General features: G+C 41.2%; 1 long non-coding RNA gene across 1 annotated transcript in view; it reads left to right on the forward strand.

Annotated features, from left to right (window-relative positions):
- The first annotated feature begins 293 nt into the window (after positions 1-293).
- Positions 294-23,084, forward strand: part of LOC131401818 (uncharacterized) — a 46,494-nt gene continuing 23,703 nt past the window's right edge. The window contains exons 1-2 of the long non-coding RNA XR_009218010.1: positions 294-327; positions 530-609. This is a non-coding gene — a long non-coding RNA (uncharacterized LOC131401818). The remainder of the gene's footprint in view (positions 328-529; positions 610-23,084) is intronic.

The following is a 23,084-nucleotide window of genomic DNA, read 5'->3' on the forward strand; positions in this document are numbered from 1 at the left end:
GTAGGAATGTGTGCTCACGTTTTAGAGATGGAAACTAAAATGGGGTGAAACATGATGATGTCTACTTGACTTTAATATTTCATTGAAAACATGGGATGAATCAAGGTTGGCAAGTGTTAATAATTTATACATTGATAAAATGTTGTTTTAATTGGATGGAATATACATGGTTAAATTAGATGATGGATGTTTATGAGACTGTTCCCTTTATTTTTCTGGGTCTAAAAGTTCTATTAAAAAGAGTGAACCACACTCACATGCACTCTCCATTTGATTCACTTCCAGAATATTCTCCCAACAGAGAGGACACCTTGACTGAGAAGCCTGGTAAACCTGCAGGAAACCCCAGCCCATGGTAGGGGGTGAGTATCTTGATGCTGTGCCTCATCGAAGAGAACCATGCACACAGGGTCTTGGATTATGAGGAAAGTTGGCCAAGCCTTGTCAAGGACGGTTGAGGCACAGTGGGGTCAGCAGGAGCCCTGGGGCAATGACAGGAGGTGGCTCACCCCACCACTTGTCTCCCCAGACCACCCCTTCTGGGCCCTCATCCTCATCTGCTTGGCGGGCCTCCTGGTGCTCATCACAGGCCTGATCTGCTGTCTCCTGGTAAGCCATGACGTGTTGCTTGTCTTCTTACTATTGGGTTGTAAGAGCTCTTTATATATTATAAATACACGTCCTTTTCTAGGGATATGTTTTGCAGATGTTTTCTCCCAGTCTGTGTGTGGCTCGCCTTCTCCTTCACAACATGAGTCATTGGGTAAATGAAAGTGACAGTCATCATGAGATTCCACCACACTTGAGAATGGCTAAAATTAAAAAGACTGATTATAGCAAGTGTTGTTGAAGATGTCAAGTCACTGAAACTCTCATCGAGTGCTGGTGAAAAATAGCTTGAATGCGTATTTAATAATTACATACGTCTACACAGCAATTCCTCCCCTAGGAATCCATCCAAGGGAAATAAACCCGTATGTCTATACACAGATTTGTACACACATGTTGATAACAACCTATTTATAGTATACAAAAATGGAAAACAACCCAAATGTCCATCTACTGGTGAACGGATACACAAAGTGTGGTATTTCCCCACAGTGGAATACTATATAACCATAAAAAAGAATGAATTATTTTTTTCTTTTTTAATTATTTTATTGAAATTATAAAGGGTTTTAACATTGTGTAATTTTGGGTGTTCATTATTATTTGTGAATTTCTGTATAGACTGCATGGTGCTCACCAACAGTAGTCTAACTTTCATCCATCACCATGCATATGTGCCCCTTTAACTCTTTCACTCAACCCCCAACCCCCATCCCCTCTGGTAACCACTAATCTGTTCTCTTTATCCCTGTGTATGTTTATCTTCTACATATGAGTGAAATAATGCATATTTGTCTTTGTCTGGCTTATTTCGTTTAACATCTTACCCTCCAGGTCCATCCAGGTTGTTGCAAACAGGACGATCTTGTCTTTTGTTTCTGGCTGAGTAGTATTCCATTGTATATAACACATACCACATCTTCTTTATCCATTCATCTGTAGCAGGGCACTTGGGTTGCTTCCATGTCTTGGCTATTGTGAATAATGCCTCAGTGAACACAGGGCTGCATAAATCTCTTTGAATTGTTGATTTCAATTTCTTTCGATAAATACCCAGTAGTGGGATAGCTGAAAAGTATGGTATTTCTATTTTTAATTTTTTGAGAAATCTCCAAACTGTTTTCCCTGGTGGCTGCACCAGTTTGCATTCCCACCAGCAGTGTGTGAGGGTACCCTTTTCTCCTTATCCTCTCCAACATTTGTTATTTTTTGTCTTGGGAATTATAGCCATTCTGACAGGTGTAAAGTGATCTCTCATTGTAGTTTTGATTTGAATATCCCTAATAATTAGTGATGTTATACATCTTTTCATGTGTCTGTTGGCCTTCTGTATATCTTCTTTGGAAAAATGTCTGTTCATATCCTCTGCCCATTTTTAGATTGGATTGTCTGTTTGTTTGTTGTTGGGTTGTATGAGTTGTTTATATATTTTGGAGATTAATCTCTTGTCAGATATGTGATTTGCAAATATTTTCTCCCAGTTGGTGGGTTTTCTTTTCCTTTTTTTTTTTTTTTTGTGAGGAAGATCAGCCCTGAGCTAACATCCGTCCTAATCCTCCTCTTTTTTTCTGATGAATACCGGCTCTGAGCTAACATCTATTGCCAATCCCCCTCCTTTTTTTCCCCCAAAGTCCTAGTTGATGGGTGTATGTCGTAATTGCAGATCCTTCTAGTTGCTGTATGTGGGACGCAGCCTCCGCATGGCCGGACAAGCAGTGCATCTATGCGCGTCCAGGATCCGAACCTGGGCCGCCAATAGCGGAGCGCGCACACTTAACCACTAAGCCATGGGGCCGGTCCTGTCTTTTCGTTTTGTCATCGTTTCCTTTGCCTTGCAGAAGCCTTTTAGTCTCATGTAGTCCCATTTGTATATTTTTTCTTTTCTTTCCCTGGCCTGAGTAGACATGGTATTGGGAAGGGTGCTGCTAAGACCGATGTCAAAGACTGTACTGCGTATATTTTCTTCTAGGAGTTTTATGGTTTCAAGTGTTAGATTCAAGTCTTTTATCCATTTCGAGTTAATTTTTGTGTATGGTGGAAGATAACGATCTACTTTCATTCTTTTGCATGTGGCTGTCCAGTTTTCCCAACAGCATTTATTGAAGAGACTTTCCTTTCTTCATTGTATGATCTTGGCTCCTTCGTCAGAGATTAACTGACCACAGATGTGTGGGTTTCTTTCTGGGCTTTCAGTTCTGTTCCATTGATCTATGAGTCTGCTTGTGTGCCAGTACCATGCCATTTTGATTACTATAGCTATGTAATATATTTTCAAGTTAGGATTGTGATGCCTCCAGCTTTGTTCTTTCTTCTCAGGATTGCTTTGGCTGTTCGAGGTCTTTTGTTATTCCATATATATTTTAGGATTCTGTGTTCTATTTCTATGAAGAAGGTCCTTGGGATTCTGATTGGGATTGCATTGAATCTGTAGATTACTTTAGGTAATATGGACATTTTAACTGTGTTTATTCTTCCAATCCATGTGCATGGAATATCTTCCCATTACTTCAGGTCATCATTGATTTCTTTCAATAATGTCTTCTAGTTTTCATTGTATAGGTCTTTAACCTCTTTGGTTAAATTTATCCCTAGACACTTTTTTATTTTTGTTGCAATTGTAAATGGGATTGTATTCTTGAGTTCTCTTTCTGTTAGTTCATTATTAGAGTATAGAATTGCAACTGATTTGGTAAGTTGATTTTGTACGCTGCAACTTTGCTGTAGTTGTTGATTATTTCTAATAGTTTTCTGATGGATTCTTTAGGGTTTTCTATATTTACAATCATGTCATCTGCAAACAGCAAGAGTTTCATTTCTTCCTTTCCAATTTGGATTCCTTTTCTTTCTTTTTCCGGCCTAATTGCTCTGGCCAAAACATCCAGTACTATGTTGAATGGGAGTGGCGATAATGGGCACATTTGTCTTCTTCCTGTTCTCAGAGGAGTGGCTTTAAGTTTTTCACCATTAAGTATGATGTTGGCTGTGGGTTTGTGATATATGGCCTTTATTGTGTTGAGGTACTTTCCTTCTATACCCATTTTATTGAGAGTTATTATCATAAATGGATGTTGGATCTTGTCAAATCCTTTCTCTGCATCTGTGGAGAGGATCATGTGACTTTTATTCCTCATTTTGTAAATGTGGTGCATCACATTGATTGATTTGCGGATGTTTAACCATCCCGGCATCCCTGGTATAAATTCCACTTGATCATGGTATATGATCCTTTTAATATATTGCTGTGTTCGATTTGCTGATATTTAGTTGAGAATTTGTGCATCTGTGTTCATCAGTGATATTGGCCTGTAATATTCCTTCTTTGTGCTATCCTTATCTGCTTTTGCTGTCAGGGTGATGTTAGCCTCATAGAATGAATTAGGAAGTGTTCCATCTTCTTCAACTGTTTAGAATAGTTTGAGAAGCATGGGTATTAAATCTTGTTTGAATATTTGGTAGAATTCTCCAGAGAAGCCATCTGGTCCTGGACTTTTGTTTTTTGGGAGGTTTTTGATGAGCATTTTGATCTCTTTACTTGTGATTGGTCTGTTCATTTACTCTATTTCTTCTTGATTCAGCTTTGGGAGGTTGTAGGAATCTAAGAATTTATCTATTTCTTTTAGGTTATCCTATTTGGTGGCATGTAAGTTGTTCAGTGTATTCTCTGATTGTCCTTTTGATTTCTGTGATATCTTTTGTAATTTCTCCTCTTTCATTTCTAATTTTTTGTCTTTTAGCCTTCTCTCTTTTTTTCTTAGTGAGTCTGGCTAAGGGTCTGTCAATTTTGTTTCAGTCTTCTCAAAGAACCAGCTCTTTGTTTCATTGATCCTTTCTACTGTTTTTTTAGTCTCTATTTCATTTATTTCTGCTCTAATTTTTATTATTTCCCTCATTCTGCTGACTTTGGGCTTCATTTGTTCTTCATTTTCTGGTTCTATTAGGTGTAGTTTAAGGTTACTTATTTGGCATTTTTCTTGTTTGTTGAGTTGCGTTTGTATTGCTGTGAATTTCCTTCTTAGAACTGCATCCCATAAGAGTTGTTTTGTTGTCGTTTCATTGTCATTTGTCTTCAGGTATTTTTTGATTTCTCCTTTGATTTGTTCATTGATCCAATGGTTCTTCAGTCGTGTGTTCTTTAGTCTCCACATATTTGTGACTACCCCATCCCTTTTCTTGTAGTTGATTTCTAGTGTCATAGCATTCTGGTCAGAAAAGAAGCATGATATGATTTCCATCTTAAATTTATTCAGGCTTACCTTGTTTCACAACATATGGTCTATCTTTGAGAATGTTCCATGTGCACTTAAGAAGAATGTGTATTCTGCTGTTTTGGGAGGGTATGCTCTACATATATCGATTAAGTTCATCTGATCATATGTTTCATTTAATTCCACTATTTACTTGTTGCCTTTCTCTGCATGATCTATCCATGGATGTAAGTGGGGTGGTCAGGTCCCTTGCTATTATTGTGTTGCTGTTAATTTTTCCCTTTAGGTCTATTAATAGTTGCTTTATATTCCTTTGTGCTACTGTGTTAGGTGCATATATCTTTATAAGTATTATGTCCTCTTGGTGGAAAGTCCCCTTTATCATTATATACTGCCACTCTTTGTCTCTCATAGTCTTTTTTATCTTGAAGTCTGCTTTGTCTGATATAAGTATGGCAACACCTACTTTCTTTTATTTGCCATTTGCTTGGAGTATTGTCTCTCATCCCTTCATTCTGAGCCTGTTTGTTTTTAGAGCTGAGATGTGTTTCCTGGAGGCAGCATATTGTTGGGTCTTGTTTTCTAATCCACCCCACCACTCTTTGTCTGTTCCTTGGAGAATTCAATCGATTTACATTTAGAGTGATTATTGATACATGAGTGCTTAATCCCACCTAATCTATATTTCCATTATTCCTCTTCCTTTGTGTTTCTGACTACCATTTCATTTTGGGGTTTTTCTGTGGATGTTTCTCTTTTTTTATGATATATGGCTCTGCTCTGATTTTTTGTTTGCTGGTTACTGTGAGGTTTGTATGAAGATTTCATAGATGAGATAGTCCATCTTCTGATAGCCTCTTATCTCCATTAATCTAAGCAGGTTCCATCCCTTTCCTCTTCTCCTTCTGAGTTATTGTTGTCACAAGTTATTCATTTTTGTGTTGTGCGTTTGTGACTAACTTGAAGTGTTTATAGTTACTTTTTTTTTTTTTTTTTTGTGAGGAGATCAGCCCTGAGCTAACATCCGCCAATCCTCCTCTTTTTTTTGCTGAGGAAGACGGCCCTGGGCTAACATCGGTGCCCATCTTCCTCCACTTTATATGGGACGCCGCCACAGCATGGCTTACCAAGCAGTGCGTCGGTGCGCGCCCGGGATCCGAACCAGCGAACCCCGGGCCGCCGCAGCGGAGCGCGCGCACTTAACCGCTTGCGCCACCGGGCCGGCCCCTATAGTTACTTTTGATGCTTTCCTTCCCTTCTTCTTTTAAGTTATAATTAAGTATTTTCTACCCTGTTGTGAAACAGAGCTGTAGCTTTTTGATTTTGTCTGTCTATTTATCTCTTTGCTCGAAGATTTGTAGACATTTGCCTTCTTTTTGTTTCAGGTATGAGGGCGTTCTTGATCATTGCTTGTATGGGAGATCTAGTGGTGATGAACTCCCTCAGCCTTTGTTTATCTGGGAAAACTTTTATTTCTCCATTGTATCATAAGGATCGTTTCACTGGATAGAGTATTCTTGGCTGAAAGTTTTTGTCTTTCAGTATTTTTAATATATCATTCCATTCTTTCCTTGCCTGTAAAGTTTCTGCCAAGAAATATGCTGAAAGCCTGATAGGGGTTCCTTTCTAGGTTATTTTCTTCTGTCTTACTGCCCTTAATATTTTTTCTTTGTCATTGGCTTTTGCCATTTTTACTATTATATGCCTTGGAGAAGGTCTTTTAGCATTGATGTAATTAGGCGTTCTGTTGGCTTCATGTATTTATAACTCCGGTTCTTGCCCAGGTTTGGGAAGTTCTCAGATCTTATTTCTTTGAACAAGCTCTCTGCTCCTTTCTCCCTCTTTTCTCCCTCTGGAACACCTATAATTCTTAGGTTGCTTTTATAATTGAGTCATATATTTCTCCAAGAATTCCTTCATTTTTTAAAAATCTGAGTTCTTTCTCCTCGGCCACTGGAAGCATTTCTATATTTCTATCCTCTAAATCACTAATTCTTTCATCCATAATATCAGCTCTATTTTTTAAAGATTCTAGATTCTTTTTTATCTCATTAATTATGTTCTTCATATCCAGAATTTCTGCTTGTTTTTTTTTTAATAGTTTCAGTCTCTTTGATGAAGTATTCCTTTTCCTCATTAATTTTATTCCTGAGTTCATTGAACTGTCTGAACATTCTTGTAACTTGGTGAGTTTCTTCATGACAGTTATTTTGAATTCTCTGTCATTTAGATTGTAAATTTCTGTGACTTCAAGGTTGGTTTCTGGAGATTTGTCATTTCCTTCTGCTCTGAATTGTTACTGTAGTTTCTTATGGTGTTTGATGAACTAATCTTTTGCCTGAGTATTTGTGGTAGTATCAGGTCGCAGATTCCACCTGCTACTGCTGTGGGGGAAGCATGAGCTGTGTTTCTGATCCCACCCCATATGCTGGACATTGTGTGGGTACAGTGGGTGTTCCAACCCTGTGGAAAAGCATTCACACTGGGCTCAGAGCTCCCGCCACACGGAGGCAAGTACCCAGTTGTGAGAGCGCAGCACTACTATGGGTGTTTGTGCATCTGGGAAAGCATCTGCATGTGCACGTATATCTGCTGCTGCCTTTTCTCATGCTCATGGCAGCCTCTGTGCTTGGTGGGTGGGGCTTCTTCACGGGTCTGAGCATTGGCCGATCATTGGGACTCCAGTGGCACGGTGGGCTCTCCAGCCATCCAGGAAAGCATTCATGTGCGGGTCCAGGGCTGCCGCCAACCCCTCCCAGTGTTGCACCAAGGCACATTCCTACTTTTGGGGATGCAGCAGTACTATTGGCTCTCACGCCAACCTGGGAAGCGCTCGGGCGTGTGCACAGTGCTGCCAGGGAAGGGTTGGGGATAGGAATGACTTCATAGTACGTGCAATGACAAGCATGAATCTCAAAATAATAATGCTGAGTGAAAGAAGACAGTAAAAAATGAGTAGTATATGATCCCATTTATAAAAATTCTTGGAAAATACAGGAAAATCTATAGGGACATACACCGGAACACTGGTTGCCTGGGAATGAGAATGTGTTTGCAAACGGCAGGGAAGGAGGAATTAAAATGAGCATGAGGAAATTTGGGGAGGATGGGCATTTCTTTTCTTGATTGTGGTGATGGTTCAATAAGTTATAATCAAAATATATCAAATTGTTCACTTTAAATGTATGCAGTTTACTGTATGTTGTTAATACCTCAATTAAGCTAGAACATGCAGGGGAAAGAGAGGGAGAGAGACCCAAAAGAGGGAAAATGGAAGGAAAAGAAGGACTCAGGGTGAAAATTAAGTGGACAAAAGGAAGAGGGAGACACAGGAGGCATCGGGTCTCTGTGGCTTTGGCATCTCCTTCCCCTGGAGTCTCCCATACTGGGCAGCTGACTGGACCATTCTGATGCGCTCTCCTCACCTCACAAGTCACTTGTCTGCCGGCGGAAGAAGGAGGGCAACTATGAGGTCCAGTGTCAATGCCTGGGCTATTACCTGCCTCCTGGCGACCTACGGAAGCTGCGATGACTAGATCTGACTAGATCTGAGGTCCCTTTTTCATAGCTGGGGTCCAGAGAAGCTTGGCTGGAACAGAACGAAACCACATTGGACAGACACAGGCTCCAAGCCTTTCTAGACTTGGGCCCTGAATGGCTCACAGGGGACTAAGCTGAAAGGTTTCAACTTCCTTAAGTCCTGAAAGTGACTGTAACTTCTGTCCTGTGGTGTCACACCAGTTCATCCCTCAGGGACACCAGAATTGGTGAAACCAGCACAGACATTGCCATCATGTAAAATCGAATCCCCACTTCATTGCAAGGTTTCCCTTCTTAGGAAACTTTGCAACATCCCTCCCCTTGACTCTGTGCAGCCATCACACCCCTCTCGGTTCCTCCATATTCCTCCCCCACTGAAGCACTGGCAGTCTCACGTTCCCCTTTTCTGCTTCATTCTCTGAAGCTCAGATTCACCAGGACTTCCAGATCAATCTCCCTCGATGTCTCCTCTCCCCATTCATGGGTCCTCCATGACGGGAAACAGGCCAAGATGAGAGGAGTGGGTGAGACATGACTCTGCAGTCACCTTGGGCCTTGGGAGTTGAAATGACTAGGTGTCTGGAGACCCTGAATCCCAGAGTAACACCAAGGCTCTGGGAATAGAGTATCTGCTCTGGATGTAAAAGTGAATAAAACTCGGGGCGGGGGGAATCTGAGGGAAAAGAAAGAGTCTTTTTTCATCTTTCTCTGTACAGAGTCCAACTAGCCTCACAGCAGAGGCTCCCCAACAAGCAGCCCAGAGCATCCCAGGCATGAGGCAGGCTGTGCTGTTCTGCAGTGGGTCTGTGGGAACAGATTACATTATCTGTACACACTGTGCAGACGACCACAGCTGAAGACACCCAAGGGCTGAGAATTAAAGTCACAGTCATGACACTCTCTCAGACTTCTTGTGTGTGAGCTTCACATTCTCAATCTTAAGCTGTGATTCTCTGAGAATGCACACTCTGAAGATTCTAATGATTAATAATATTAATATATTATTATTATACATTGCATACATCATACATTATACACTGCACATTATAATTATAAATTAATGTATAATTATTATTATACATTAATATATTATGATATATTACATTATTATAATAATATGATAATGATTAATAATAGTTATCATTATTGACTTTAATTTCTGCTAAGCAACATGACTGGCAAGCTCTGCGTGTATTATCTCAGTTACAGTCACCATTTTTAGGGTTTTATTCCCATTTTAAGCTAAAGATATGGAGGCTCAGAAATATTAAGTAACTTGACAAAGAAGGAAAAAAATTACACCAAAGCTAAATTAAACACCTATTCAAACTATGTGTCAAAGAAAGAAAGACGTTATCGGACCTACAAACAGACTCAAAGTTGACCTCCCACAGGCCTGCAGTGAAAGAACCAGTAACGAATGTGCATCAGGAAGAAGAAATGTGAACCCAGGAAAACAAAACAGGAGTCATGAGGAAAGGAAAAAACAGTCTGTCTAATTTAGTATTAGTTTTAAAACAAGACATTAAAAACACATTCGAACCAAAATTCCAGATGATTACCACATGGAAGAATAGAGGAGAGAAGATTTAGCTAAAAAATAACTTATTTTTTAAGGAAGATATAAATACTAAGATACTCTATTATTGTTTAACACATTGCTCTCAGAAACTGATAAATCTGTGGGACAAAAGTAAGTAATGATAAAGAGGATTTGAAGAGTACAACATACTCAACCAGGCAAATAGACAAATCCCAACACACTGGCTGATTTTGAGACTTGTGATGCTGAAAACGGTCATTCTCCTGACAGCATGATACGGCAATGGGACATCAATTTTCATGAATCAAATTTCCAACGCATACAAATCTAAAAGAAGGGAAAATCCAGTATTTCATTATATGCAACTGTGATTCAACATGCAACAAATACCAGAAAAATAGAGACCCAGAAGTAGGTGTCTTTTTTGAGAAGACAGATATAACAGCTCTTTAGTGAAATATTATGTTGGAATCTATTGGAATATTACACAAAAAGGACAATCCATTTGGACTAGGTAGGTTTTCTCTGTGACTGTGAGGGCAGACCTCTAAAGAATTCCCTGACTGTGATACCGCTCTGTTGATCTTAAAATACAAATGCATAACACTCAGGAAAGGAAAATGAGAGAACAAAATGAGAAGGAAAGATCTCCTTTCTCTCCTCACCTGAAACCCAATCTCTCACCTCAGAAAGATCACTGTCTGTATCTTCTCTGTCATGCAAAGGAATCAAAGAAAAGAAAACTATTGGTATATATTAAAGTTTCAAGAGCTCAAAGGAAGAAGACATCAGGACCCCTGCAGAGGCATTAATGTAGTGTGAGCTCCATGTCATCTGCCCCGTCTTGTCTTTTCTTCATCGTGTTTGTCGGGACGTCCTTCTTGGCCCCTCACTCTCCCTGCCTCGCTAGCGAGTCTGTCTGCATCAGTGCTACCATCAGTCTCTCTCTTGCCATCTTCACTTTCCCTTCCTGTTTCCTGATATCCTCCTCAGTCACCAGAAGTTGTTTGCAAAGGAGCTGTAGGATGTACAGACCAGCTCCTGGGATCGTCTCTGCTGAATCTGAAGACCAGGCAGGGATGGGCATGGGACTGGAGTTCAGACCACCTGTGAGCACACCTGGCAGGGATGCACCTGTGCAACTAGGTGCAAGATTCAGCAGGGCTTTGGCAAGGTCCAAAGGGCTTAACAGGTTTCCTTTACTCTGCTGGCCTGGAGACCTTGCAGTCTCTTCTGCCAGCAGAGTTGTTGGGGCTGCTCCAAGGTTTCCTCCCATTGATGGCATCTGATGTCATTGCCAGGATAGGATGTGATTCTAGTAACTGGCCTCTTGAATATGTAACTGGACATCCTCAAAGGGATGGAGATGCTCAAACCAGGCTTTGGTTTGTATTGGTTTCCACAGTCATGTCGCTTCCTCTGTGATGATTTGACCATCATACTTCTTTTCTTCTTACCCTATAAAAATAAATTGTGAATGTGAATCAGAGTGATAAAATGAAGCCTGCCTTCCCAGGACAATTCTGTCAGATGCCTTGTGCTTCTACCCTCCCACCCTCCCTGTGGGGATTAATCTGACCTGTGTCCTGTGACATCATCAAAGAGATTTGGGTCAAGAACAGAGAGCTCAAGGTCAAAACTCAGGACTACGGCAGGTCATTTCTTCTCCCCCATGTTGTTAGACACTTATGAGTATGACTTTATTCTCTTTTTGTCCTTGTCACTCTCAACAACAAAATCCCTGGTGCTCCCTGTCAGGACACACGGTCCCCAGTCTTTTTCTAAATCCCAAATCGTACCATTCTTCTGTACTATATGATTATTCATTTGATTAACCCATTGACCAGTTGGTGTTCATAGCTCCATTAGAGCTTAAATCAGTAGTGAAATTATCATCCACCCCACTCCTAGTGACTCTTATTTCACAACTGTGAACATTAAATCTCAGTACAGAGAAGGTAGGTCTAAAAAAACTCAACTTATAAATGGAGATTGTACTGTAAGTGGGAAATACACACTGGATTTATGAAACACAGGAAAAAAATGTAAACTCTCTCATTATTAAGTTTTGTATAGACTGCACCCACATTGATGATCTCTTGGTTATAGTGGGTTAAATATACTATTAAAATTAGTTTCACCTGTTTGCTTTCATTTTTTTAAAATGTGGCTACTAGAAAAAAATTAAATTCTATAATATAGAATGCTTAATGTTACTATTGGACAGTGCTGAGGAAGCCATCAGTGAAAATAAAGTCCAGAGAAAGTGGTTAGGGAAATTTTTTCCCTAGAAAAGGAGTCTACACTGGCCCACACTGCAAGATGCAATAAAAACTGTCATACACACACACACACACACACACACACACACACACTGACAGAATGAAACAAACCTCTTCCTAGCGTCCCACCACTTCTCACATGGCATGAGGTTGCACTCCTACTGAGTCCTAAGTGGACTAATCTCAAGAAAGAAGGCAAAAGTCAAGGTAATTTACCAGTTAGGGAGATCTAAAACCAGAGATTAAAGCTCAAGATATGTGGTGAATTTCCTGTCGTGGCTTCTGTTATTAATCCAATACGTTAGGGAGACTTTTCCAAGGAGGGTTGTTTTAAAACTCACTTTTTCTTTACTATGTAAAAATAGACAGGCTATGTAAAGAATAATTACTCTAGCCAATCAATGAAAAGGAGATGATAGAACACGAATACCCTTATTATAAGTCACTACTGGATTAGAGAGACAGGGAACAGCTGACATTGGGTTAATTTGGCCTAAATTAGGCTGATTCTGATTTCATGACTGTCATATTGATTGTATTATGCTAGAACCTATGAAACTTCCCAGCCCCCCTACTATTTAACCACCAAGGCCCACCACCCTGACCAGTCCTTGCTGACACATCCCCTGCCTCCATCCCTTCTGACAACACCTGGAGGTTTTTCCCCGAATCCCACTATGTCCTTGTGCTCTTCTACCTGCCTCAGGGCCAGGGAATCATTTTCTCCAAGCCTCAGGCTCTGCGTGTGCCCAGCTCTGGGGATGTCACTTCTCCCTCGAGTGAAGACAAGGATCAGAGCGCAGACCCTGTGAGCTGAAGCACTTCGACAAAGACTGGGGTTGCTGACGGAAAAGAACCTTTAGTGGGCATGGTTACCAGGGTCCAAGAAGCCCCAGTGATTCCTCCAGGGAATGTGATGCAGGACAGAGCAGGAATGTCTGCGGGTGGTTCGGCTGGGGAATGCCTGTAGGGTGACATAGGTGACATTGGTAATGCATTTGCCAATGTTGTTCACTCATTTATTCATCGTATGTCATGGAGTGCTTTCTACATACATCCAGGCAACAGTCTCACCCTCTGGGGCTCACAGGCAGTGTCAGAAGAATTTCTAAATTTTATTTCTAATATATAGGTACAGCACTGGCAATACACTAGGTGTTCCAAGCATTTTTCAAACATGAACTCCTTTAATACTCTCCATAAACCTACAAAGTAGGTATGCTGATCATTATTGCCAACTGAGTGATGAAGAAACTGAGGGACCAATCAGGTAAATAACTCGGTCAATACAAATATCTAGGAAGGGATTGAGCTGGAATTTGGACGTGAGGAGTTAGCTCCATAGTCTGTGCTCTTAACCATGACATTTACTCTCTAAAGACTTCACATCATGAAAAAATTTGATCAGTTATCCATTTTCTTGGTGCATTGAGAAGCCACACTATTTTATCTGTGTCTAAAAAATAGAATACCTGCGTAGAAACTACTGCACATACACACTCAAATTACATCTACCAATGTCCCCAGTCCCTGAAAATTAATACAGACAGCATTTCAGAATGTTTCTTGCCCAAGTTGGGAGGATTCTGAGGAAATCTTAGTGTTACTGTAAGAAGCTGAGGACAGGCTGGGAGTGGGTCTCAGTGGAAAGGTGTCCTCAGGAATCACCATTGAATGACAACATTGATGGGAGAGTCTCAGCAGTGACTGAATTCAGGATCTGGTGGTATTTTAACCTGGTACTTATGTTCTGGCTGTGGGTTTATGGTGATGCAGCACAGGGAGAGGGGATGGTTCACTGTGTTCTTGGGGAAACCAGACCCATGAAAGAGAGGGAATGTTGGTTTCCTTAAACAATGGACTCGTGGTGGGAAAAATTCGGCCTGGAACAGACAGTCGTGTTCCTGGTATAAACAGAAGGAGTTGCCTCTGCTTCAGCCAGAGCAGACAGCCCTTCCTCATGCACTCATTTTATCTCAATGGGAGGAAGGAGGAGGAAAAAAATTCAATGGGGTGTGGCTGCCTCTCAAATTTTAACAAGTTTATAACAATTCACTTTGGGCAACTGGGAAAGAATCTGCTCTCCATCCCTCTCTACCCTGCTCTGTGCACTCTTAGGTTGTCCTGTATGGATTGTATTATCAGTCCACTCTTGTGCTCTTTCTTCCAAATGAGTTTGAATATGGTAGCTGTGGAAGGAGAGAAGAGGGCTAGAGAAGAGAGAGATGAAGAAACTCCCCCTTCCCTGCAGAGACTGCACATTTGGGCAGTGGTTCAATTCTTCTGTCACAGGCTAAGCCCCTTTCCAGGTTCCTGTAACTGCTCCATCCCCTTGGATCAAAGGGTATCTCCTTTAATCCAAGGAATGATAAGCGATCCCTCATATTGCTACTCCCAGGGTGTCCCACCATCCTCTGTTGGTTTCTCTTAGCCCTGCTGTGATGTTGTGATTTATAATAAAAAATATATATTTGGTCTTCATCCTGTTTCTGGCACAAAGATCCTAAGACCCTTGGAATTTCCTGAGCAATAGGAGCCATGGGAGCATCTTTTGTTGTATTTGGTCTCTCCTCCTCAGTTCCTGAGCCATAAAGGTGAAATGGGTGACCTGTTATTCATAACAAGCCCCATTCCAGCATAAGTGGGTTTATGCTAATGAGGTGACTTTTGGAGAGCACCTAAGGGGGGCTGGTTGCCAGTGGAGCCAGCCAAGAGATTAGAGATTTGGAATTTTCAGTCCCACCCCCTGATATCCAGGGAGGGGAGAGGGGATGGAGATTGAGTTCAATCACCAATGGCAAATAATTTAATCAATCCAATCAATCAATGCTTATGCAAGGAAGCCTCTAGAAAAATACAAAAAGGTGGGTTCGGAGAGCTTCCAGGTTGGTGAAGACCTGGAAATTTGGGAAGAGTGGCACACCTGGAGAGGGCATGGAAGCTCCAAGCCCCGTCTCCGTACCTTGCCCTATGCATCTCTTCCATCTGGCTGTTCCTGAGTTACATCCTTTCATAATAAACCAGTAATCTAGTAAGTAAAATGTTTCTCTGAGTTCCATGAGCCACCCTAGCAAATCAATGGGACTTGAGGAGGCGGTCATGGGAACCTCCAATCTATAGCCGGTCAGTCAGAAGCACAAGTGACAATCTAGGCTTTCGACTGGCTTCTGAAGTAGGAGGGGAGGCAGTCTTGTGGGACTGAGCCATTAACCTATGGGATCTGATGCTATCTCTGGGTAGATAGTGTCACAATTGAGATGCATTGTAGAACACACAGATGGTGTCAGAGAATTGCTTGAATGTGTGGGGAAACCCCCCCACCTCATGCTGTGGCATTGGATTCAGAACCTGTTCTACCTGCTCACACTTATATAAATAGTATCTTCATTAAACCCTCTTCATTTAATCCGTTTGACTGGGCAGCCGCTTCTCGACAAGTTGCCAACTAACATACACCCTGGCACTATACGGGCTCTACTCATTCTAACCAGAAGCCAAATCTTTCTTATTCACTGTCACAGAAGAGGAAGCCACATTTCAAGAAAAGAAGGAAACGTCACCCTTTGCCAATATATGAGCTTGAAGCACAAAACACAAAAGCCATTTCCTCCTTTGCCTATCGTTTGAACACAATTATTTCTCAGCAAACTTCCCACGCCTTGAAGCAGTGATATTTGGTTAGGAGGATTGCTGGAAATAAGGTGAAGGTGTTCTGCCCTGCAAAGAACAGGACACAAGTATCAAGTAGAGCCCAGTATTTCTGCCCCATCAGAACGGCAGCCTAGACTTGATGCCAAAGTGGTCCTGGTTAGTGGCTCATACAAACGTTCTTTCTCACCCGGCTCACTGGAAATCAACTGAATCTTGCCCTTAGAATATACTGTCACTTTTGTTTCAAAGAAACCTCTCATGCCAAGTGTGCTTGGTACCTGAGATGCTTTAAAACATGGCCCCACAGGGTGATGGTTGCACAACATTTTGTGTGTTCTAAAAGCCACTGGATATTAATTTAAAATGGCTAAAATGGTGAATTTTATGTTATGTGACTTTTATTAAAAAATAAATAAATTACTGGTCCCATACAGGTTTAAACAGGGAACCTAGTTAATCAGTTTGGGTTTTGGCAAAATCATATCCGTTACCCAGGGATTTTGATGAACATTATTTTTCATAAAATCCAGACAACATTGGCTTTTTTTTTTTTTTTATTTCTGTGGTGATCATGCAAAATGCTAGTGGGGAGAGCACGACATGATGTAATTCATACAAAAAGTATGGATGTTAATTGTGCAAATGTCCTAACTGAAGCTTTCTAAATTTTCTTTTTATTCTATGTGGAAATAAAATCACAGGATAGGCTGAAGATGTTTAGGAACTGCATGTAATGCTATTGAGAAAATATCAGAATGGACAAGGATAAGAAATTGTAATTGATAAGATTTGGTGAACCACATCTTGGAGCTGTGGTCTTCATTCAAGGGACAGACAGCTCATGGTGACTCACAGGGAAGGAGCTAAGAGAATAAATACTCTGACCTCTCTCTCCTCCATTTTTCTGATATCCTGTTGGTGTTTCCCACTGGCCAAAACCAACTGAAAGGCAGAGGTCAAGGAAGTCCATTGTCATACTCCAAAGGTGTCAGCATTCCAGCATCCAACTGGATGGATTTGGAGGGGTCAGTGGAAGATATCCAGCTCACTTTAATATCTATTTACTTGTTTATTGGGTCTCCCCCCACCATTAGAATGTAAGTTCCATGAAAGGAAAGACGATGTATGTCTTGTTTAGTATCACAGCCCCAGTTTCTAGACAATAGATACTTCACAAATATTCACAGGATGAATAAATGACATCGGGACGATTCCTTAACATCTCGAAGCCTCCTGGGTTTCTCCTCTGTTTGTCACAGGGTGTTTGGGCTGGACAAGAGGTAGAATTTAGATGCTTCTGGCAAACGATTGAGATACACCCTTATAACGCCTCCAAAACACCTACCTGCATGAGTCGATATGCATGGAGGTTTTGAGAAGATTCCACTGGAAGGAAAAGAGAGAGAAGACAGAAGGGTGGAGAATGTCCATGTGTCCAGCAGACCTAAGTGGCTATTTGGTGGCCCCTTAAGTGAAGGGATAGAATGAGAGATGGTGCCATGGTGTTTATGAGTCAGAAGTGATTCCATGCCCAAGGGCAGCTGCTTTCAAGCTCGGGAGACAATGGCAGCCCCAAGCTGGGGAGAGAACCTGCTTCTTCCGGCACAGGTCAGGATGACTCTCGGCACTCTGTGGGCTTGACCTGGCCACAAGCAAATATCGCTGTGCTGAGCTGGGCAGAAACTTGGGGAAGGCATATGAGGGACTTTGACAAGGATGTCAGAGAAGAGGAAGATGGGGAGCAGAGACCAGATGCTACTTCAGCAAAACCCACAAACTCCCAAAGAGGGATTTTTATGAGAAATAGGGAAGAGGAAGGAAGACAGTCTGAGATCCCATGGTCAAAAGCTAGCCAGGCAAATTGAGCCAGCCCATATCTGTAGCACTGGCAGACGCAGCTTGAGAGTTTCAAAATGCACATAAAGTGGATACTTTTATTAAAGCTGGGAATTACCCATGAAGTAGGGTCACAGAAGTGGGACGTAACAAAGATTAAATATCGATAATAAAGCGATGTAATGTTCAGGGAGTAATGGCAAGTACTATTGGGTGTTGTACATTATAGGATTTCAAATAGAAGGTATGCCCCCTCCCAAGATAAGAATTAGGAATGTCACTTTCTGACACTTTTCATATTTTTTAAAGATGGAAGTACTTTATTAGAGGTATATTTGGAAATATAAAAACCATTGCATTCTAGACTCAATAAAGCCAAATGGTAACAGTAAATAATCTTTAAGATCTTTAGTAAGAGGAAGGTTTTACTGGAAGGCCTAAGATGTTTGCAGCATCACTTGAAACAAGTTGTTTTAATGCAGTTCGAAATCTCATTCCAATGAGCTTCAAGCAAGTATCTGAATTATTGATACAACTGACTTTTTCATATTTGGTGGTCACAAGGATGGGGCGAAATAGTCAATATTGTTGGTGGCTCTCCCTAGTCCCCTTTTTGGGCCAGCTGTCCCCTTCTCCAGAAAATTGGCCTCAGCCAAAGGGGAGTTGTTATACATCTTCCCACCACCATGGGGGCAGCACGCAGCCAATAATTAACTGACACAGGGACAAAACAGGCTGGTCCCTGTGCCTCAAAATGGGACCAACGCTGAGGTACAATTCATGCTCCAGAGCTCACAGTGAGGTCAGGCTGCAAGTAGCTTCCAGCTGAGACCACAGCCTTGCTCCACTCCTTCTTCTTCCCGTACTTTCTCTCTTCTCAGAGCACTCCCTCAATAAATCATGGGCACCAAAATCCCTGTCGCAGGCTCTGCTTTTAGGGAAGCTGACCTAAGTTGGTTATTGTCGTTTTAGAAATAGCAGTGTTCGTAATGGAATTAGCACAGACTTATTGTTATTGGAAACTTAAACAAAAGGGTCTTGGGCCGGCCCTGTGGCTTAGTGGTTAAGTGCTCGTGCTCTGCTGCTGGCGGCCAGGGTTCGGATCCCAGGCGCGCACCGCTTTCTCCAGCCATACTGAGGCCACGCCCCACATACAGCAACTAGAAGGATGTGCAGCTATGACATACAACTATCCATTGGTGCTGTGGGGGAAAAATAAATAAATAGATAAAATTAAGGTATATTAAGAAAAAAGGGTCTTTGGGTGACTCTGCAAGAGCATGACATTATCTGTAAAATCAAGGGGTGTCCTTCAGGGGGCAGAATAGAGAACAGTGTCCTGTTGCTGTGTGGTAGATTGACACACTCTTTCCTTGATGCATTCATTAAATAAACATTATTGATCCAATCCGTGAACCTAATCTTCTGTTGGGTCATAAGCGTGCAGAGATAAATGACAAGGAACTCATAGGATAGCGGGGCACAAAAACACATGAGCATCTGATTATAATCCAGCATGCTGAGTATCACAAATAAAAGATTGATAACTTTAGGCACAACAGAACAGAAATGTTAAGGCAGGGAGGCAACCAGATGACTTAGAACTGAGGATGGAAAGATTTTCTATGAGTAGAGCTTAAGTAAACTTCAAATTACTATATTTCTAATGATTTGCTTTTGGACAGTTTGTGAAAGTTTGATAGATTTGTGCAGTTACTAATGTTTTTCTTCAACCAGACATTAAGGAAGACATATAAGCTTCCTCTCATTGATAACCTACCACTAATTTTAAAAGCATTTAACTAGAAGAGTGCTTAAAATTTAGCTCAAAGATGTTCATTACGGTATAGTTTATAGTACTAAAAAGTTGGAAATGATGCAAAAACAGGCTAAATACATTAGGACACATGTATACCGTGCAGCTCTCGAGAAAAAACTGAAGTTCTAAGAGGTTCGATGAGTTGAAAAGATGTTCACAATATGACAAGTGGGAAAAATAAAGGTTTTAAAATAACATGGGCATACTTGTTCTGTGTCACCCTGAGGATAACTTTCTGTGTAGCCATGAGATATCTGGCACTATGTTATGGTTTTCTCTTTCCATGTAGGTGGGTGTGACTAATACAGCATTATTAATACTCAAGTGTTTTTAAGCAAGGGGTGCCAAGGATGTTGTCCCACTTCCTGAAAAACCAGTATGAATCTGCCCCCCAAAAATCATGACCAGGGCCCACCCCAGTGGCCTAGTGGTTAAGTTTGGCGTGCTCTGTTTCGGTGGCCTTGGTTTGGTTCCCAGGTGCAGACCTACACCACTCGTCTGTCAGTGGTCATGCTGTGGTGGCAGCTCACATACAAAACAAGGAAGATTGGCAGCAGTTGCTAGCTCAGGGAGAATCTTCCTCAGTAAATCAAAAGATCACGATCAGGGCCAGCACTGGGGGGAGGGGAGGGAAGCACTCGTCTCAGGCACGAAATTTAAGTGTGCATCAAAAAAAATCAAGATAAATACCATGTAAATGCAATTTTTAAAAATATCAAAATCAATGCAAGAAAAATCCATGATAAGCAAAATATCCAAATCCAAGATCTGACAGTGCTATGCTGGGCTCATAATGGAACCTGATACAAAAGGAAAAATGTGAGCCCCTACATATACTTTTTCAATGTACTTTTAATGGTTAATTTTTTTCTAGAAATTGATTTTGATAAATTATTGATGAATTTTCTTCCATTAAAATCAAGAAAGTCAAATTTTAATAAATTCTGGTTTGGGGAAAAATAAAATATTTAAATTTAAAATAATATTTTATGTTCTAATATCCTTGCTTTTCAATTTTTTAATTTTTTTTCAATGATGTTTAATGGTTTAGGAGGGAAAAGTACATTTTAGGTGGTCAATAAATATTTCTTGAATGAATGGATCTGTCTTTTTTTGGACACCATAAATTATTTGGATTATAAGAGGACGGAGTTATTTCACTTTATATTTATGGGATTTGAGAACCATTCAGTTTTTATTCTAAGTGTCTTTTCTGTCTCTAGTGGAGGCATATGAGGCCATGGGGGTAAAGGAACGTACCAAGCATAGCTTGATGTTTATATTAAGAAAGATCCTTATTTTGGAGGTTACAGCTTTCACTTACCTTAGAAACATAGACTTCCTTAACACGATTGTATTTTAAACCAACATGTAACACTGTAATAGAGATAGACAATGCCTTGTGCAAGTCTTCTGTCAGAAAGAACTTTATTCAAGCATTATAGATTTATAGATCTTGATAGCTAAGAGGAAATATAGATGCAAATCCTCCTCTTTGTATATTCCAAAGTGTTGCAATCAAATGCAAAATGTTGACAATCCATTGGCTGCTGTATCAGTTAGCAATTGCCACAAATAACACTTCATAACAAACCACTCCTGAAACTCAGTGCCCTAAAATAATGATACCTGATTGTTGCTCCTGAGTTGATGGGTTGGGTGGGCAGGTCTGCTGATCTTGACTTGGCTCACTGATGTGACTGCAGTCAGCTACAAGTTGGTTAGGTGGCTGATTAAGGACAGCCTCAGCTGGTGTAAAGGGATGACTTAACTCTCCTCCATATGTTTCTCACATCCCTCCAGCGGGTTAGACTGGGCACGTTCTTATGGCGGAGGCAGGGGTGCAAGAGTGAGCAAGACAAATCATGCAAAGGGCAAGAAGGGATGCACACCCAATTTTGAAACCTCTGAGTCGTGCTTGCTAACATTCCGTTGGCCAAATAAACTCTCAAGACCAAGCCAGAGTCAGAGAAGGAAGGGTTACAAAGTTACAGGGAAGGGATGTGGAGGCATGGAAACCATTCTTGAAGGCATTGATGCAATTAACCTACCACAATTGGCAATGGGTAAAAATCATGCCTTCAATATCCCTTAGAATTGTCACCTCTATATTGAACCCTCTGGACAAGCCAAACATCGAAGACCAACCTATCATAAATGAACTCTTGTTTGTAAACAGATGTCAGCCCCTCTCCCAAATTGTGGCTGCCACAAATAACAAAGACTGAGCCTCCATCAATCAAGTTTAATGTTGTGATCAAATTGTTCAACACAGGATCATTACCGAGCGAACTGAATCCTAAATGATAAGTTGACTCAAAGTAAATAGCCTTTTCTCTGTATCCCCAAACTAAGAATTCCTAGGGTCAAAGAAAGAGAAGGAGAAGGACTAGTGGCCTGGAAGAGGAGCTCTCTGGTCAAGAGTTCAAAGCCCAGCTCAGCCCGCTGCAGCTGTGTAATGATGGGAAAGTTACTTAACCTCTCTGAGCCTCAGTTTGCTCATCTTCAAAATGGAGAGTAACCATTCATTCACGCTTTCATTCAAAATATTTATGAAAAATCCACTGACTATACTTCCCTGCACTTATGGAGCTCAGAATCTAATTGGAGACACTCAGGAAGAAAAGAAATTATAATACAGAGCTAGAAAGCATGAAGCCTTAGAGGACACGCAGAGGTGACATCTAATCCTACTTGAAGAGATCTAAAGAGTGCTTCCTGGTGGAAGTGACGACTAAGCTGAGACTCAAAGAGAGGGCAAAAATTAGCCCAATTTTGAGGAAAGGTGTCCTAGGAAGAGAGAATGGCAGATGCAAAGTCCTAAAGCCAAGAATATGTTTTCCTTTCTAGTTTTAAAAACAAGCTCTGCTATAAGCATGGAAAACAGAAGAATATTCTAAAGCATTCACTCACGCACAACACAAATCCCCCGGGGATCTCATTAAACCACAGGTTCTGGTTCAGCAGAACTGGAGTGGGGCCTGAGATCCTGTTTATCCAACAAAGGGATGCTGATGCTTCTGGTCCACGGACCACACTTTGAGGAGGCAGGCTGGAGAGTGGCCATGGAAGGGAGGACATGTACATTTTAAATTTTCCTTCTTCTCTCCTTGCCACTCAACACTTTATGGGAGACGAAGAGCAAGGCAGGGTGATGATAACTTTGTGAGCAGTGCGAATCCTAGCCAAGTCACAAAACAGTTCCTGGAAGGAAAGGAGACGTTGGTTCCCCGAAAGTTTCCAGGAAACCAAAATATTTCCAAAGGCTTTGTCATCAAGTCCTTCAACTCTCTGTGAAACGCTGGAATTCTGCTCCATTGACACTCCTGCTTACCAACATAACTCTTTTAAGTGTTTGTGCCAAAGTAGCCTATACGTCAGTGAGCTTTGTTTATCCCCTGGGGCTCTCGTTACAGTTTTACTGGCCATTTCTTTAAAGCCAGGAGGAGTCTTTGTTAAAGGGTAAGCCAGTCGGTCAGAAGACAAGCCATTTCCTGAAGCCGTTTCCATACTCTGTGACAGGTGCTGGAGAGGCAGGCTTGCAGCCACACGCCAAAGAACTTAGGAGAAAAGAAAACGGTAGGCAGATGTTCTTGGTC

The sequence above is a fragment of the Diceros bicornis genome (genome assembly GCF_020826845.1).
Source record: "Diceros bicornis minor isolate mBicDic1 chromosome 2 unlocalized genomic scaffold, mDicBic1.mat.cur SUPER_2_unloc_8, whole genome shotgun sequence".
NCBI classification, from domain to species: domain Eukaryota; kingdom Metazoa; phylum Chordata; class Mammalia; order Perissodactyla; family Rhinocerotidae; genus Diceros; species Diceros bicornis.